Raw genomic sequence first — 16,853 nt, forward strand, 5'->3', positions numbered from 1 at the left:
AGCTCATGGAGTTGTGTCGACAACTCCTGCATCTCAGACGGGGCAAGTCTATAAGGTGCCTTAGCCACAGGTGCGGCGCCTGGAACTAAGTCGATGCTGAACTCTACTTGCCTCTGAGGTGGCAATCCTGGCAAGTCTTCTGGGAAGACTTCCAGATATTCCCTCACGACAGGGATGTCTTCGATCTTTGGTTCAGCAACTTTCTTATCTACAATGTGTGCCAGGAAGGCAGCACATCCCTTTTGTAAACACTTACGGGCCTTCAGGCAGCTGATGATTCTTAAAGGCGTATCTCACTTTTCACCATGAACCACAATTGTTTCACCATCTTCGGTTGGAATACGAACGACCTTTTCGTGGCAAACTATCTCAGCCTTGTTTCTTGATAACCAATCCATTCCTACTACCACGTCGAAGCTCCCCAGCTGGACTGGTAGTAGATCCAAGGTAAACTCACGCTCTCCCAACTCGATTACACAACCTCTGATCACTTCATTAGCTTCTACTAACTTTCCATTTGCTAATTCGATTGAGTAGGGAATATTTAATTTACTAGCGGCTAACCCGAGCATATTCTTAAACTCTAGCGATACGAAGCTATAATCGGCACCAGTATCAAATAAAACGGATGCAAAGCATTGGTTTATAGGGAACGTACCAGTAACAGCATTGGGATCCTGGCGCGCTTCCCTCGCTTCGATATTAAACACTCTTCCACGTGCTTGGTTTAATTCCAAGCAGTTCCTCTTATAATGCCCAGTGTCACCACAGTTAAAGCAACCCGGTCTTTGCCTGTTTCCTGCTCCATTCCCAGCTTGGGTATTGTTGTTTCGGTTCGCATTACCAACCTGATTCGCGTTGTTGCCTCGGTTTCTGTTTCCTCCGTTGTTCCCCTGTGGGCGATTCCCAATACCACGATTATAGTTCCTGTTTCCAAAACCTCCTTGACTTCCCCGGCCAACAGTGGCCTAGCAAGTATCCTTTGAGTGACCAGTTTTGACCAGTTTTTCCACAAGCTTCGCATACTTTTGACCCACACCGGCCAGAATGGTGACGTTGGCAGGTGTTACACTTGGGGTGGGTGCCCATATATCCCTTTCCTTTCTTCCCAGTACCAGTTGTAGCTTGGATTGGTGCGCTTGGTTCTCCTTTCCTACCATCACTGCTTGTGCCTTGTTTGAAATTCGAGAATTTTCTTTTGTTACCTCCGGACGACTCGACGTGAGTCTCCTTCTTCTTTGGCTCAACATCAGAAAACTTGTTTAAACGGACGACTTCTTAAGTAAGAACTACGCTCAGATCGATTGCCTCGGTGATTGTTGCAGGCTTGGATGAGGTCACCATACTCATGATTTGAGGAGCTAAACTGTAGGTCCCTCGGAGGTTGAGGTTAAACCTTATCCTTGTTATGTTTAACACTCTAGCAAGTGCGGAATCTAAGCTAGAATGCAAACCTATAGTTTATATGAAAGCACAAGCAACAAAGAGAAAGAGTAGACACGCAAGATATCAAAGTTTTCTCTTGTATTTCAGTGGACACGGTTACAGCCCTTGACCAAACTGAAAATGCTCTCTACAAGACTTGGTTCACTCACATACACTATCAAAGGACTAAGTGTGAAGTGAAACTATACATGGTATATATATACCCATAACAGATAGATTGTGTCGAAGGATCAGAATGTCTGTCGAAAGATCATCTATCGACCAGAAACCTTCCGAAGGATCCACATATACCTCGAAGGATGGTATATCCTTCGAGGTCCATTTGTATCCATCGAAGGTTATCCTTCGAGGTCATCGAAGGATACAAACAATCCTTCGATGACATCCTTCGAACACAATCAAACTTACAAATTAAGTGTTGACTGTTTGGCCAAGTCAAACCAGGAGGATGGTTGACTTGGTCAAACTTACATTCAACCACATATACAAACCAAACACAAGACGTAAACAAGACTAACAAAAGACATCGTTTTATAACATTACAAAATACAGACAAAGTACAGACACAAGTGCACCAACAAACTCCCCCTTGGCTGTAGCTTTGTCTCGATCTTCGTGTCTTTAAGTCTCGGACGTCCTTTCAACTGTCAAGTGATGCGATGACCATGCACTTCCCGCATTAACCAGTAGATTGAAGCAGTACAAGGCCATCTTCTGAAACTTCATTGCTTGTTCCCGATCCCGAACTAAATAGTTGATCTCGTGATCCTTAAGAACAATAATATCCGACCGGACATGTTAGTAATCCACATCGGATCTATTATTCTAAAATTCTCTTGACTATCTCGGAATAAGATCACGGCTTCTCCAGTATCCGCATCATAAACCCAGCAACGAAAGTTCCCCAGAAAGTCAGTCTTCATTTTCAGCAAAGGTATCTTCTTCATCAACTTTGGAGGATCATAAACCAAACGATAGCGAGCAGTGTTGGTTTCTGGATCAAGTGTAAATCTGATCTGCTCGTATCGAGGAAACTGCGACTTGTATAGCGGATCCTTCCAACCCCTTCTTCTTTCCAATCTGATCTTCTTGGCGAACAGATCCACCATCTTTTCTTCGACTCGATTGATAACATTTAGTTGAGCTAAAACTGCAACATCATAGTACGGAAGTGACAGAATGCTGAGAAGAGACCTGAAGTACTGAAGACCGCATTCTCGCTTCACAACCATGCAGTGAAGCTCCTTAATAAACATCCAACTAATAATATGACCCCGAGCCTGATTCTTTTCCAGACTCATGTAATTAACCTGATCCAACGGAGCGAGCGGAGGAGGATTCCTAGCTAGGAAATCCGCTCGCCATTCGTTCACATTCTTCTCACGGTTTTCTTGAGCTGAAGGAGAATCTGAAGAAAGATTAGCGAATTCTACCGTTTTCGCCGCCACAAACTCATCATCAAGAGCATTAAACTCCGCATTATCTTTCCCAACATAGACAGGACGTTCCGGATCCGAACCGATGAAGATTTCATCAATTGCAGAGAAATCGGTTTCGTCCGGAACCAACGGAGTAGCATCGATCATGTTCACATCAACTTCATCCAATTCCTTCAGAGCCAGTACCCGTTCATCAGACATTTCGGTAACATGTTCTCCCTCTTCTAAAAGTTCACCCGTGACTGGATGATACTGATAAACAACTGAGGATTCAGGGAGATCAGCAAACGCTTCTGGTTCCAGACTAACATGCTCAAGCCCTGTCGAAGTTTCTAGCGTTTCTGTCTGCTCAGAAGGGCCAGTAGTAGCTGTTGAAGGAGCAGTAGGAGCATCTTGAGATGTGCCAGACCCACCTGCAGCACCGGATGCAGTTGCACCGGAACCTGAGGCAGCTGGTTGATCCGGATTTGCTGCATCATCATCCTTGTCATCTCCACGCTTTGAGGGAACGATGCCTAATGCATTGCACCTTTCATTCCACAGCGTACCTACTTTGTATTCCAACTTCTTGAAGTTTGCTTGAACAGGCTTGAAGCCTTCTATTAATCGATCATCGCGATTTTTATAGTGCTCTGACAGCTCTTCATGCTTCTGCCTTAGTGCTTTTGCCTCATTCTCCAACACAGTACTATGCCTTTTCATTATCTCGACCTCCCTATCACGAGCCCTGTTGGCTTCTTTCAACCTTTCGATCTCTATAGCCTGTGCATTTATCTTAAGATTCTGGGCATCAACAATTGAGACTAACTTGTTGTGTGCCTCCACATCCCGTGTTCGTTGCACACGATACTCTTCAATCGTTCTTGTATGCCGACCGACTATGGAACCCAATTCACTGACTTGTTCGATCAGGAATTGAATCTTTTCAGCTTCAGATAAGACAGACAAAGTTTCTACCAGATTCGGTCGCGAAGGCTCAGGTCCTGAGGAGCCAGACTGACCAGCCTGACCAGAAGCACCTGTTGGACCAGTAATAACAAGAGGAGGTCGGACATGTGTACCTGAGACGGGAGTTGCAGGCGGCTGTTGATCAACAGTCACCGTGCGCGTCCCAGAAGACGTCTGAGAAGAAGACATCAGCTCCAGCATCTCTGATGCAGTCAATTGATCACTAACAGGAGGTAGCTGTTGCTCTGGAGCCGTTGAATGCTGAATAGAGACAGGAATAGGAGCATCACCAGCAGTTTTCTTTGAAGCACGAATACCCTGTCTTTTTGATTTCCTTTTTCTAATCAAACCAGGAGCGGCAGGGATATAATCCTCATCTTTGTCAGATTCTCCGGTTCTAGCCGTCTTCTCTATTCGTTCAAGACCACGGAGATTCCCGCGATTATCATAGACCTTACGCATCCCAGGTGGAGGAGGATTATCATCCTCAGAAGACGACCCATCGTCACCAGAACCTCCTTCATCTTCAGACGACGAACTACTCTCATCTATCAACTTCCTCGGCTCATCTGCCTTTCCTTTACCTTTGTCAGTCGCAACATCGCCTGACTGACTTGCAGGGACACCATCTCCACCTGCACTACCGCCTGTCTCACCAACTGTAGTACCACCAGTCACACCAGCCGTAGAACCAACAACATTACTACGGACATCAGATTCGATGAATACACCCTGAACTTCCTCCGCAGCAACATTTACATCGACTTCAACATGTGCTGCAGCAGTGGAACTCCCAGCAGAACTTTTGCTTGATGCTTTGATTCCGTGCTTAGCCCCGAGCTGTGTGTTAGCCAAAGCGATTAACCTTGGCTCTTCATCATCAGAATCACTCGCACCTCGACGCCATTTGTTGTTCTGCGGTGCCTCGTAAGTCGGAACATCGAGATGACCAATAAGCTTTCTAATTGGATCCGATTCCTTATACTTGGAAATGGACTTGAAGATCAGGAGTGTACGCTCGTTCATAGGATTGACAGGTAGAACATCTGCTTCAGCTTTAGGAAGATCAGGAATCTGATCATCAATCATCATCTGCAAGAATCTAGGATATAGCCAAAACTTGGTAGATGTTCGTTGAGTTGCTGACGGGAGTGGCCTTCGAGCATTTTCTTTCAGATTGTCGAAAATATAATGTGATATGTTAAACGGCTTGTTCAGAATCAAAGCCGTAAACAATCCCGTTAATTCAATCGGCGACAGATCATATCCAGATCGTTTGTTGCTCAGGCAGTGGATGAGAATATGCAGCAAGAACTTGTATCGAAGCGGCATAAACCCTTTGTTGATCTGATTTGCAAGAATGTTATCGCTGTACCGTAGCCTCATCAGTAAACCCCGCTGACATTGTAAATCAATAGAAGTAGAATCTTCTGGTTGATCTCCTAGTTGCAAACGTGCTCTGATGGTGTTCTCTATAATCACCACGGGTTTCTCAGCAACTGATCCACTAATCACTTCCTTGTTATCCACTGTTTCAACCATAGCCGAATTCCAGAACTCCTTGATATGAGACTGATAAGCAGTGTGCTGTGTAGTGATTGCATAGTTGATACGAGCGCGATGAAGATACTCCATTATTCCCGTGAATTCCGGACTGATCTTGCCTTCAGGTTGAAGATAAGAAGCCATGTTATGTCTAGGTCTGACATAGATTCAACCTCGGATTTTTCCTTCTTCGTTGGCTTTGCCCGTTCCTTCTTTACTTTTGGTGCCATTTCTGTTCATCAAAACAATGAAACGTAATGAGTACTAGTCAAACAGTCAACAAGGATTTCACACTTAGAAAAATTTCAATTTCTTGAAAAATTTCTAAGTGTTGAATCCTCGAAGGATGCCATTTATCCATCGAAGGATTGAAACATGGCTCGAAGGATGACAGACTGTTCGAAAGATGTTACTTTCCTCGAAGGATGAAATTCCTTATCGAAGGATCATCTTTCGAAGAATCAAGACTTTGAAAGATATCTTGATCATTCGAAAGGTCTGATCAATCGAAGGATGAATCCTTCGAGAAACTTAACATCTTTCGAGTCTCAATTCGAAAGATATTTTGCAACCCAACTTTCGAGGTTGAGAATCAACATCCTTCGTGTTGATTTCCGGCAACTGTTCATCGGCGATTTTCCGGTGGTCATTTTAAGTGATTTCCGGTGATAGTTTTAAGTGGGTTTCAAGTGTGTTTTATACCAGATAAAAACTACACTGAACACCATTTAAAAACATCAACAATTTAGACCAACCCGGACACTAATCACAACCACATGCACTGATTTAATCCAAACACCCCAAACAAGACTCTGTTTAAACAAAACCAAAACCCTTTGCATCTGGATTCAAACCAAACATCTGAACACAAAGAAACAGATAAACAGAAAACCATATGATCATCAAAATCTACCATTGACCCATTTACAACATATTCCCATTTCACATTTTATCCTATCATAGAAATAAAAATTAGAAAAATAAGCACACAAGATCATGTTGATGTTTGAATCGTTGAATGTTAAGATGATTATGATTATCCTACCATTAATGTTGTTCTAAACTGATAGCCTAAAGTTTGTTTTGATTTTGGCAGAGTTTTGGGGTAATCAGAGGTTTTGAGAGATGAAATTTGAAAGGTTATGTTGTAATGAAGAAGATGACACCTTTTTATACTCTGACCTCGAAACATGAACCGTCTCGAAGGATCAGAGACCTTTCGAAAGATGAAAAGGTGTCTCGAAAGATGAGCTTTGGGTCGAAGGATCCATATCTGGATTGAAAGATACCAGATATTTGAAAGATCTGGATCGAAGAATACCAGATATTTGTGGGAATCCTCGAAGGATATCTTTCAACCTTATCCATCTTTCAACAAGGTCTGATCAGCTCGAAAGATCAAATTGGTCAAATCCTTCGTTGACCAATTCATCTTTCGACTGGGATGATTGACTTTCATTGACTTTCATTGACCATCTGATCTTTCGAGGGCCATTGCTTCCTCGAAGGATCAGATTTCCACCAACACTTTGGATTTTGGGAATTTCCAATTCAAACCCTTCAAAAATTTGAGGTTTTCAGAATTGACCATTTTGAAAAATTGTCCGTTATGAAGTTCTGCAAAGGTTAGTTTTATGAAGTATCTCGGCTTGCCAGGTATCGGATTGAGCACCAACATCAGTTAATCAAAAATAATATTAAATTGAAAATCTTTTTGGATTTTTGATAAAATAAAAGACAACAATTTTAAAATCCTTTGAATGTTATCAAACGACATCACCGCTAATGTCGTGCTGATATGCACCAAACGACAAAACTGTTTAAAATAAGACAATAAAAATTAAGCAGTAAGTAAATATGTACAAACACAACAATATTTTTGCGAGTTTCTGGCGAAGAGAATCATATCAGCTTGCGGTCTTTTGTCAAAACACATTTCCTTTTAAAATTCTTTTACAGAAGTGGATAAGTATTCTACCACAATTACCGATATTGTTATCCACTTAAACTCAACAATCAAGTGTAATCATAGTACATTGAGATACATTTAAGGTATGATTTATACTTACCGACCGGTGTTCATCCACTCACGACACATTCCCGTATCAAGGTATGCACGAGAGTTCATCTTACTGGGGAGTATACCATTTATCATCCGTTTTTAACGTATATAACATGCGAACAAGTCACTTATTTGAGTTGAAAACAAGCCCTATGTGATAGAATCACTTATTGATGAGGAACTTGATTTTCGATGCATGAGGGCACAGGAGCAAGTCCGTGAACAGGTCAGTACTTCCGTACAGCAGAGAGACGAACTTGACTCCCGGATAAATGTGATATTTTATCACTTATTTTGTATGGACATGTGATTGTTTATCACTTATTGAGGTCGAATGTAGTATGAATTATGTACACGTATGTATGGTATCATGAAAGAACTAGACTTTGTCTTTTATAGAAACAACCATGATACCCAGATGATAAACAGCATAAACCCCGAATATCTCAGAACCTCGGCAATCTATCAAACAAAATTTCGGTACCAAGACCATATGCCAATGAGCGGTTCCCACGCGGTTTTCAGTTCGTTATGTTTATATCTCCGGCATACTTTAAAATGATCGTGAGTCTACCGGTACATCATTAGTAGAGCTACTTATCATTTTCTTTTTCTTTTGATTTCTAGAAACATGTTTCGACCGACCTCTGATGTAATATCATTTTCCCTTATATTACCAAGAAACTCATTTTTGATTTTCTATTGTTTTTGTGTTTTTCTGAATTTTCTCCCCCTGAAATTCAGAAAGTAAATAAATTAAAAACATATTTTTGTATTTTTGTGGTTTTTCAGTGTTTTTGTATTTTTCTTGAAACTTTCTCCCCCTAAAATTCAAAAATAGAATAAAGTAAAAACATATTTTTGGATTTTTGGTTTTAGAAAAATATTTACAAAAACGATTTCCCGATGTCGGTTACTCTTGCTTCACCTTTATGCCGTTTACCAAAAGTAAATAATCGAATCTTGATTTATCAAATGCTTTGGTAAAAAGGTCGGCACGTTGGTGATCCGTATGAATGTGAACCACATCGATAAGTCTCTTTTCAAAGCAATCACGTATGAAGTGATATTTAATATCGATGTGCTTCGTTTTTTAGTGCTGTACAGGATTTCTAGTGATCTGTAAAGCAGCTTCATTATCAACATAAATAGGAGTAGTTAGGAATTCAAAACCGTAGTCCCGCATCTGTTGTTGGATCCATAGAACCTGGGAGCAGAAACTAGACGCAGCAATGTATTCCGCTTCACATGTAGATGTAGCCACACATGTCTGCTTCTTGCACTGCCAAGTGACTAGGCGATTGCCTAAGAACTGACATCCTGCTGTAGTTGATTTTCCATCTTTCTTGCAGCCGCCGAAATCAGAATCACTGTAAGCCTTGAGATCGAAGTTATCATCCTTAGGGTACCATAACCCGGTGTCAGGGCAACCCTTCAGATAACGAAAAATCCTTTTGACAGCAGCATAGTGAGAGACCTTCGGATTTGCTTGGTATCTAGCGAGAAGACAAGTTGGATACATAATGTCGGGTCTTGATGCGGTGAGATACATTAAGGATCCAATCATAGCACGATAAAGTGAAGAGTCTACAGCATCCCCTTTTTCATCCGGAGTAATTCCGTGATTCTGCGGAAGAGGAGTAGAAATTGGCTTCGAATCGGACATCTGGAACCGGCTCAAGATGTCTCCGACGTACTTGGTTTGATGGATAAAAATTCCAGATTCGGACTGATTAACTTGCAAACCCAAGAAGAACGTCATTTCACCCATCGCACTCATCTCAAATCGATCTTGCATCACCTTTTCAAATTCCTTGCATAACTTATCATCGGTAGAACCAAAGATAATGTCATCGACATACACTTGTACCAACAGAAGATCTTCACCTTTTTCTTTGATGAAGAGGGTACAATCGATCAAACCCCGTCTAAACCCGTTGTTCAGCAGGTAGGTAGACAGTGTCTCATACCAGGCTCGAGGCGCTTGATGAAGACCATATAACGCCTTGTTAAGCAGTAAAACTCTGTCAGGATGTAATGGATCTTCAAACCCCGGTGGTTGCTCGACATATACTTCCTCTTCGACTACTCCGTGAAGAAAAGCACTTTTAACATCCATCTGGTACACCTTGAATTTCTTGAAGGATGCGTAGGCTAGAAAGATTCTAATAGCCTCCAGACGAGTAACAGGTGCATACACTTCATTGTAGTCAATTCCTTCGATCTGACTGAAGCCTTGAACAACTAACCTTGCTTTGTTTCGGACAACAATCCCACAGTCGTCCTTTTTGCACTTAAACACCCAACGAGTTCCGATCTTCTTGTAGTTATCGGGCCTATCAACCAATTTCCATACGCCCAACTTCTCGAACTGCTGAAGTTCTTCTTGCATGGCTTCCACCCAGGAATCATCTTTCAATGCCTCCTTCCAAGATCTAGGCTCTTCTTGGCTAACATAGCAGGCGAAAGACCAATCATTTTGTTGTCCCGATTCTTGTATCTCAGCATACAAGCCAGCATCTTCGTTATTTCTGATTTGATTCCTTGTCCTTACACCACTGAGAACATCACCTATAATATTCTGCTGAGGATGAATGTTATGAATTCGGGTTTCAGAAACTGGAGGAATTTCAACATTTGACCTCAAGTTATTGATATTTAAATTCCCGATATCATTCTGAAGCTGTTGAGTTGTAGAAGATGATGCATTTTCTTCTTGGATAATTGGCGCAGACACTGGATCCGTTGCTTCTGAAGTACCTTGAACCGGACGCAGTGCTTCACCATCATTTGCATCAACATACTCCTCATCTTCCGATGACAAATTGTAATCGACAGCATCATTAAACACCTCATTTGAAACGAGATTGTTGACTGAAGAAGATGCTTGTGAGTCAACAATGATTGGACGAGCTAACTGAGAGCCAGTCGCATTCTCGCTTTCAGACAACATTTGAGCAATTGCATTGTCATCATCAAATGTCGGCAGATTAAATGAGTCGAAAAGACCATCATAATCGAACATCCATGGATCTCCAGAAGGCTTCGGAGGATTAGAATATCTTTGAACTCTTACTTCACCGCATTCTTCAATCCTTTTGGTAGTCAGGTTCTATACTCGCAGATTAGGAGTAGCATACCCAAGGAAATAACCTTCGATAGCTTTGGCACCAAACTTCCCGTCAGGCTCAATCATGGTACATGGTGCACCAAAAGGTTCTAGATATTCCAAGTCAGGAGTCTTCTTGTGTAGGAGTTCGAAGCACGTTTTGCCATGTCTTTTCACTGTGAGAACCCTGTTTAACGTGTAGCAAGCCGAGGCAACAGCTTCAGTCCAGAATCGAACTGGAAGCTGAGACTCAACCAACATGGTTCTTGCAGTCTCAATTAAGGTTCTGTTCTTTCTTTCAGCGACTCCATTTTGTTGTGGTGTGTACCGAGAGCTGTATTCATGAAGGATTCCTTTTGTAGTGCAAAATTCATCCATAACCCTGTTTTTGAACTCGGTTCCGTTGTCGCTTCGAATTCGCCTCACCTTTAGATTATAAAGATTTTCCAACAAGGTGATCAAATTCTTTAGAATTTCTGGAGTCTCACTCTTGTGAACCATGAAGTCAACCCATGAAAATCTTGAATAATCATCAGTAACTACCAAGCAGAAAACCTCCCCGTGCACACTCTTGTGTTTGACTGGGCCGAAAAGGTCCATATGCAGACGTTCGAGTGGCATGTTTACAGTGTTAACCTTTTTCAATGGATGTGATTTCTTGATTTGCTTCCCTTTCTGACACGGCACACATACATCTTGAAGTTGAAAATTCTTCACATTGACACCTCTCACCAAATTGTTTTTGACAAGGTGATTCATTTTTCTGAGGTGAATATGACCCATCCGTCTGTGCCAAGAGATCGTCTCCTTTTCAGTGGCTTTTGAAATAAAGCAAGTAACTTGTTTGGACTGAGTTATTGCTTGGCTCATATCAAGGACATACAAATCATTAACTCTTGGTGCTGATAAGAGAATCCATTCTGCGGGAATCTTGAATCCTGGCTTCAGCACATAACAACCGGCATCATCAAAATGCATGGTGAACTTCTTGTCGCAGATCTGAGAAACACTCAGGAGATTGTGATCCAACTGTTGCACATAATTGATTTTGTCGAAACTCACAATTCCATTTGAGATCATTCCCTCGCCAGTGATATACCCTCCTTTGTCTCCAGCAAACGCAACATATCCTCCTCTTATACTTCGCACATCGAAAAGAAGACGATATTCGCCCGTCATGTGCCTGGAAGCCCCACTATCAACAATCCAAAGACTATTAATAGTTCCTCCTGGAGCCGCCTGCACATGCAACTAACTTATCAGTTTGAGAGGGGGACCCAAGCCTTTGTGGACTTGGGTCGTCCTTGATCATCAAGGAAGGTGATTTCAATCACTTGATGATTAGGAAAAAGAACCTGTGATGCTCCCCCTGATTGAATTACCTGTTTTTGTTTCCAAGCTGTTTGTCCTTTACCAGTATTTGTATTAATTGTTTTTGCATTTACTGGTTTTACAGTTGTAGATTTTGCTTGTACAGGTTTTTCTTCTTTGACCTTTGATTTTAAGGCCTTTTCAATTACCTTTTGATTCTTTTGCTTTAACTTCTTTTCCCTTTCTTTCAAGACACGTGGGTCTTGTTTCGGGGAAACTGGTCGTTTTTGGTAATTGATTTCTTGGGGAGCACTCGTTTTTGACTTTAGCTTTTGCAGGTATGGGCAATATCTTACAATATGCCCAACTGTTCCACATTCAAAACATGTTCTCCGCTCTACAAACCTCGGAGAAACATGTTGATGACCAGACGAAGAACCAGACAATGAACTTTGTGATCTAGACGTACTAGGACCTAAATCACATCCGTTGGTGTGTTGGGTGTAATTATTTTCATCATTTCGTTTTAAAATTCTAACTTGTTTTACAAAATCAACGTTAGATTTATCCTGAAATGTTTCAAGTTTGTCTGAACCAGTGGATCCAACAAAGTTCATTTTTGGTTCTTGTTTCTTAACAGGAGCTCTTTTGTTTTGCACCTTTTGTTGTTGAACCTTAGGTTGCTCAACCCTTGATTGTTGAATTTTAGGTTGTGCAGCATTAGGTTGAGTAGCCTTAGACTGTTCAACTTTAGGTTGTTGCACCTTTGGTTGTTCAGTCTTAGGCTGCTGAACTTTAGGTGCTTGAACATTCTTGTTCTGAGCCTTCTTTCCCTGTACCTTACCATTTCCGGAGTTGACTTGTTGTTTTCGCTCAATTGGTAGTTTTTGGTTTCCGTATTGTTTTCTAATTTGTTCACACGGAATTGGATCACATTGAGTAACTGTAACTTTGCCACTTTTGTTCCCCAAAAACTTATCAGTGCATCCTTCAAAAATTTGCTCAATTAAATCTTGATTTACATTTTTAATTGGAAAATCTTTGTTAGAGTAGATTTTGCTATCTCCTTTGAGCGTATACAACAAGTTATTCCCTTCAGAGCTAACTACAAGGGATTCCATTGCTTTTGACATTTCAGTCTTACTCGGTTTCACCGGTGGATCACACAGAATGTGATTCTCGATAGGAATATCTGTTGTAACCGAGTTAGACTGTTGTTTCACAATTTCTTCAGATTCATCGTCCGAAGAATCATCATCCTCAATAATGGGAGGACTCTGTTCCTTAACACACGATGTATCTGTCACGTTCTCAGATTCTGATTGACCCGAGGATGATGTACCAGTTGTGAACCCGAGGCCTGCTGCAAAGTCATCTAGACCGAGTGGCACAGTAGGTTCAAAACGGGGCATATCCTCGTCATCAGGCAATTTGGAGTAGTTGTGATTCATTGGGGGAGGACATGATTTGTAACCAATACATTTTGCATCCCCCTTTTTCTTTTGAACATCAATAATGTGATCCAAAACATAGTGGGAATTGGAATAGCTTTCCAATTTCTGCTTAATTGTCTCACATTCACATCGAGTTGTTGCTAACTCTACCATTTGCTTTTCAATTGTGTCAATTAGATTATTGTTAGCATGTTGTTTTCTCAAAACAGCCTTTTGTAATTCAGAAACATCATGTTTTAATGACGCAATTTTTGCTTTAAACTCCTTTTCATTTCTGGTTAAAAACAAGTTAGCTTCGGTTGCTTTAGAAAGATCTACAATCAATTCTTGATTGTGTTTGTGTGTGATTTCAAACTGAATTTCCTTTTCTGCATATTCTAAACACTTTGCACATTCAATAGGAGCAGAAATAGAGTCAGAATTAGTATCACATACCTGAGAAGTTTGACCTTCTACGTGAGCCATAAAGGCTGTATGAAAAGAAAAAGATCCATCTTCAGTGAAAAACTGAGCAAGCTTCTCGGAAGTTCCAGCAGATTTCTGGCAAAGAATAGATCTCCTTTTGCATAATGCTTCAGCTTCAGCCAAAAGCTCATCAACCTCCAAATCTAAAGCATCACTTGATAAATCACCAGCATCAAGTGATTCCCCATCCATGCTCCCACTATAACCCGAACTATCTTCATCTTCCGAAGATTCACCAGCAGACACGGGTTCCACTACCTTCTCAATCACTTTAGCATAACATGCTGTTCCACCATTTCCTCCTTCTCCAAGCTGAAGGTTCCAGTTACAGATTTCATCAGCTTGAACAACCAATCCTCTGTGGGGATTAGTGTTTGTGGATCCATATGCATTTCCTCCAACAGGAACTATTGATCTGACAGTATTGTTGTTCTGTTGCTGTTGTGGCTGTCCTTGATTCCTGAAGGGATTCTGATTTCCTTGCTTAGGTGGCTTCTGACACTCCCGCTTGAAGTGACCCTTTTCACCACAATTAAAGCAAGTGACAGCATTCTTATCAAAACCATACTTGGTGTTGTTGTTGCTTTCCAAGTTGGTTCTCCCCGTCCTTTCCATAAACTCCTTTGCTCTTCGAATTGCACTAGCAAGAGCCCACTTGATATCCATCATTTCAAACTCTTCTTTATCCACTTGCTGATAATCTTCATTGGTTAGATTGATATTCCCAATCTGACCTGCAACTAATCCACAATAAGCAATAACCAAGGTATTCAACATCTCCATATGCTCCTTGGCTATTTCGACAGTGACTTTGGAAAAGTTGGAAGTGTCTAATCTGACTGTGTTCGGATTAGAAGTGGCTTGAAAGTTTGAAGAGTTTCCATAAAACCCTTGCTGTTGCGGTTGTTGCTGCTGAGCTCTGCTTGGGTCTAAGAAAGGCGGTGGTGTGAATTGCTGAGCTGTCTGTTGTTGTTGAGAAGAAGAATCTGGTCTTGAATACATCATCGTGTATGCTGAAGGATCAAACTGATTTGTTGTGGAAGGTCCGGTGTTTGAGATGAAAGCTGTTTGAAGCTTCGCGTGTTGAGAGGCTGGTTTTTCTCCACTGATACCTCCTGCAATCCCATAGTACATCTCTGGATTTTGAGGAGTTAGTGTTCTTTTTGCTTTAAGCTTTTCTTCTACATCCTTGTTCTCCAATCTTTGAATTAACTCATAAACGGTGATTGTATCTAGAACACCATTTTCTTTGAGAATTTCAAGAAAACTGCTCCACTTTGATGGTAAGCTATCAGCAAATCTCTTCACCATTTCTTGTGGAGTGGCAGTGACTCTAAAAGCAAACATCTCGCTCAACAAGTGATGGAACCTTGTAGATAACTCTGCCAAAGTCTCATTCTCCATACACGTGAATCCTTCAAACTCTTTCTTCAGTAATTCTTGCTTGATCTTTCTAGATTGAGCATTTCCTTCACATCGTAACGTGAGCATATCCCACAAGCTTTTAGTAGTCGTGCAGTAAACAAACTGGTGGTAAATGTCTCTGTGAAGAGCTTGTGTGAGAATCATGAATGCTTTCTTTTCTAACTCAAATTTCTTCTTATCATCATCAGACATAGTGCTGTAAGTTTCTGGATTAGATCCTGCAACTTCCAACTCATTTTCAAATGGGGTGAAGAAACACATCCATAGATCTTGACCTTGCCCCTGAACATAAGTTCTCAGCCTTTCTTTCCACCATCCCCAATCATTGATGTGATTTAGCTTTGGCGGTTTTGTGCTTGTACCAGTTTCACTGTCGTTCTGCATCATTGCTTGAATGCTGCTGCTTTGATTTGTGACCAATGCCCATTGATTTGCAGTTATCATTGCAGCTTGAGGTGGGGCAATAGCCTGCATCCATGCAGTTTTGTTGAAATCTGACGCAGATTGTGTAGCTGATGATTGCGTAGCTGATGACTGTGGAGTCAAAGTTGTTGTAGTCCACGCGGTTGGATCCCACTGACCGCTTGTTCCCATTTTATAAAAATTAAAATATGAAGTGAAAATTGATTTAAAAATTTGAAAAACAAGTTTTTCCTTTTTGAAAATTCAATGTTCACAAACTATGTTAATATGTTGAAAAGAAACAAACAGCCGAAGATCCTGGATCGAAAGACCTGAAAAACACAACTGTTAAACTTAAACAGATAAGGATCGAAAGATAATACTTGTTCGAAGGATCAACAGTGTTCGAAAGATCACTGTTATATTTCGAACAATAATTTCGAAAGATTCTCCAAGACGAAGGATCCTTATCTTTCGAATAGTAACAGTAGCTCGAACAATATATCCTTCGAAAAGATTCCTTGGCTCGAAAGATAACTCACAGACTTCGAAGGATGTTCGAAGGATGAATATCTGTCGAACCTCCTTTGATCGAAAGATAGTCTTTCGACTTCGAAGGATATCTTTCGATGTGAACTGACACAGTTGACAAAAGGTGACAGGTTGGTGAAAAGGTGATAGGTTGGTGGACAACTTTCGGCAGAAAGGTATGTTCAGACCTTACCTTTCTACCAACTCAGATTTGACCAATATTATATTACCTAAAATGGAAGGTTCTTATCCACAAAAACCGGTCACCGGAGTAAGCCGGAATTTGGCCGGAAAGTACCAAAGTTCTTAAAAACAAGTTTTTAAGTTACCCAACCCGTCCTTTAACACACCCGGTTAGTTTAGAACACGTTTTTACGTCAAGAAATCCAAGAAAAACACTAAAAACGGGTGCTAAACCAAGTGAGTTTTGTCCAAACACTCCAAAGTCTTGTATAAACTCGGTTTTTAACAAGGAAAAGAGCCACGGCTCTGATACCACTTGTAGGTCCCTCGGAGGTTGAGGTTAAACCTTATCCTTGTTATGTTTAACACTCTAGCAAGTGCGGAATCCAAGCTAGAATGCAAACCTATAGTTTATATGAAAGCACAAGCAACAAAGAGAAAGAGTAGACACGCAAGATATCAAAGTTTTCTCTTGTATTTCAGTGGACACGGTTACAGCCCTTGACCAAACTGAAAATGCTCTCTACAAGACT

The sequence above is a fragment of the Helianthus annuus genome, chromosome 17, assembly GCF_002127325.2.
Source record: "Helianthus annuus cultivar XRQ/B chromosome 17, HanXRQr2.0-SUNRISE, whole genome shotgun sequence".
Taxonomy (NCBI): domain Eukaryota; kingdom Viridiplantae; phylum Streptophyta; class Magnoliopsida; order Asterales; family Asteraceae; genus Helianthus; species Helianthus annuus.